General features: G+C 35.8%; 1 long non-coding RNA gene across 1 annotated transcript; it reads right to left on the bottom strand.

The window, feature by feature from the left end:
- Window positions 1-1064: 1064 nt before the first annotated feature.
- Window positions 1065-2059, bottom strand: LOC135217098 (uncharacterized). Its single transcript, XR_010315048.1, has 3 exons — window positions 1927-2059; window positions 1383-1521; window positions 1065-1212 (listed from the first exon to the last, which is right to left on the bottom strand). It is a non-coding gene; the product is annotated as an uncharacterized LOC135217098 (long non-coding RNA).
- Between the last annotated feature and the right edge of the window lie 1526 nt (window positions 2060-3585).

Below are 3585 nucleotides of genomic sequence, written 5' to 3'. Positions count from 1 at the left end.
TTTGCTGTTGTTTATTGAAGTGTTCTGCATGCAATAGCAAGTGGTTGTTAATGTAAGGTATAGTACTGAATTCTTACACTAACCACAAGTTTAGTAAGCCTGGTTGGATGTATGACAACTTGCATTTAACATACTGAACTTTTCGCTCCTAAAAGCCGATTATTTAAAGCTGACTCACTCCTGCCTTATTGGTGAATCTACCAAAACTCAGATGGGCCTAGGACCCCTGACTTGTACAAGGTATAGGAAGCTTAACCTTGAGTCATCTACAAGACTGAAGCCTGCACAAGAAGCATATGCAATCTATCGAAACCGCATCTCTTACTATAGTACACGATATTATATCGTGAAATCATGTTTTGAGTAAAAATTTCAAGGATCGGATGATACAGAGATCAGATAATATAAAAGTATATAAATATATAGGAAAATTACATTTCTTATTGGCGGGGGTTCCGTTCCAACGGCTTGATGAACGAAAATTGACGAAAACAGAAAATCGGCAATTTACAAAGCTTATGAGTCTGACAACAGTTCATGGTGTGTCTGTTAGAAATGCAATGGCACCAGTATTATCAGCGTCAATAATCGGGGATCAGTGCATTTCGGCGTCAAAGGTAGACAGCTGTACCGCCAATAACCAATGCCACCATAACCGGGAACTGCCTGTATTATTTAGTTTTACAGAATGTAATTGTTGGAAATGAAAGGTGCAAGTGTATTATGGAGAAACCTCTAGTTCTAAAGTCTTAAAAAATCCAAAACCTGAAACACAGCTTGTCCAGTGGGTTTTGGATAAGGGATTATGGACCTGTAACCATCATAAATCATGAAAATGCTGTCCTCTTCAGTTGTTACACTTTCATTACATAATGAAAGTGCAATAACTTTGTAGCATAGCCGAGTTCTGATGGAGATTTTAGTTTATAATTATGTCCCATTATTGCCAACACCTGTAAATTAATGAGGGATCAATTTTCCATCTATTGATTTCGAATTTATTTACCTTTCAGATAATATAAAAATAAATTGAGGTAAAAAAAATATTTGTAAAACTTACTTGGTAGAGCACATCCATAATTCCTCTATAGATTTCTTTCAATCTTGACTCATTAATGTCCCATGATATGGCCAATATGTCTTCATCATATACAAAGTAAACAGAAAATAATCTTATGCTTTCTTCTTGCCAAAACTCATCTTGTTCAATTACTGCTCAAAAACAAAAAGGATAAAAATAATTAATTAAAATTAGAAAATGGGCAAACATTAGATTATAACTTACATGTATACATTTTGTCTAACAACTTACAAGATGCAAATAAAGCTTAACCCTAACATTCACCACAATATCACCCAAACAACTCAAATAACAACCAAACCTTTAAATGTCACCACAGGAAACCTGATGTGTGTGGTACTGACAACTGACGAGGCCAAAGTTGGACAGGTAAACTTTATAACAAAGTTCTTGTAATCTTCAAAATCCAGTATTATGTTGATATTTGGAAGTGGAATGTCCTGATTTAATTAAAAGAAAACAGTTCCTCAATTATTTTACTAAGCAGCAAGGAGGAATCCTGTACACAAAAATCTAAACACAGGAGTTAGCAAGTGCAAAATATCAGACAAATAATTAACATTTTTTGTGATCCTCTTGACTAGCCCAATAAAACTTTTATCCAACAAAAGCCTACAATACAGAGCAATATGGATCATAAAAAGGTATTTTTACACAATGGGGCACAGAGGTTGGTACAAAAAGAAAAAGCAAAAACCTAGTACATAATTCTTTAAATTCTTTTTAGCATCAACAAAATAAATGTGAAGCAAGTCATAAATGCTTAATTAAATCAACTGGTTCTAGTAGAAAATGTATTCATAACTAGCAGGACACCTAACATCATCTAAACACTAAATTCTTACCTGATCAAATGAGAAAGAAAAAGTTTTCTTATATAACTCGAAGAACGACTGTCCCCAGAGGCCCTTTACCACAATGTTTCCCCAATGCCACTGGTTCAGTACAAATTCCCATCCAGAATAATTTGAAGAAATATTGAAAACCAAAATTTCTGTAAATATTGGATAAAATCTGGTATAACAACGTGTTTCAAACAGCGTGAAGTACAGTAAATATACTGTGCTACAGATAAAAGCATACAGTTTGGCCCCTGGGATTCATGGGGAATAGGAACCACAACCCAATGAATAGCTTAGCAAATACTCATCAACCCTCTAAAAACACTTATAGCTGCCTATTTTGATAGTTCAAACATCAAACCCCCTTTAAAATGCTTAATACCTGCCTATTTCAATAGTTTTACCATGAAACAATTATTTGGTCACAAACATATGAAAATATAGTAATCAGTGACTATTTCTCTTTGAAATTTCCGTACATAGGAGAATTTTCTGCGAATAATGTGAATATATGTTCCACAGAAAAATCTACAAATAGGCAAAGCCACAAATCCAGAACGTTAATAAGCAGAGGTCGACTGTATATATCACCATACACTTATGTAATGAGTACGCATGTGTGGCCACTCTTCAAGATAAGGCACTACTACATATTTTCTATTTCAGAACACTATGCAAATGAACATGAAATACCTAAAGCAGATCCTTTTTCCAAGGCACTAATTTAAAAATAAATTACTAATCACTACTTCTTCTCTTCACTGTTATTCATTAACCCTTAGGAGCCCCTTAGGAGCCAGGATAAAAAAAATCAATATGCAACACACCAGGCCAGCAAAACCTAAGAGGTCAGCCAATTTAGGAAAAAACACATTAATGCACAGTGTGTAAGAGAAAATATTCTAAACATCTTTCCCCAACTTCTGTTGAAAATTACTATTTCTGGGCTCAGCCGTGTCGCTCCGTGAAATGTGTCCTCTTTAGCACTATTTCTAGTAAAAATATTGCTATGGTAACCAGAGAACTTGCTAAATTGGACATGTCAGGAAGTCTCTGACTACGCTCACCTAAATAAAAGGTGTCGGTATAGAAACTGGGGGCGAGTGGTTAAACACTACCACAGTAACCCTCCAATTAGCCTTTTCCTCATCAAAAGACCCTGAAAACGGGAGCCGACCTATAGGTCACACCCAGCTACCCTGTTGAAGGGGACTGCGGCGTCATTCTTATCGATAGCCTCCCAGCGTTGCACGCTTTTTTATAGCTATCTGTTATTTTATTGGTTTCGTTATTCTTTTTCGTTATGGATCGTCAATCTGCCTCTTCACCAAGTTAAGTACTGGTTCGCCCTTTTTCTGTATTTAGGGAGTGATTTTGCCTTTCGTTTTGCCTTATTTAGGATTTTGTTAGGCGTCTCCTCCCGTAACGAGCGGTAGCGAGCCGCCATTACCTCGTTCCCTTGTTTTGTACCAATTTCGAGCGGGCTTCTTCCAGTAATCAGTACCTATATATTTATATTTATATACTCGTAACTTATGGTATTTCAGTATATATTTTCAGTATTTACTTTATTATATCTTGGGTGGCAGTTACTTTTTCGATCTTGTTTGATCTACGTTTATTATGTTCATGATTTCCTGTTTTTCAAGGGGTCGGCGTTCG

This window comes from Macrobrachium nipponense, chromosome 7 (assembly GCF_015104395.2).
Source record: "Macrobrachium nipponense isolate FS-2020 chromosome 7, ASM1510439v2, whole genome shotgun sequence".
Lineage (NCBI taxonomy): Eukaryota > Metazoa > Arthropoda > Malacostraca > Decapoda > Palaemonidae > Macrobrachium > Macrobrachium nipponense.
The sequence above is the reverse complement of the archived record's forward strand: the minus strand, read 5'-3'. Positions and strand labels throughout refer to the sequence as shown.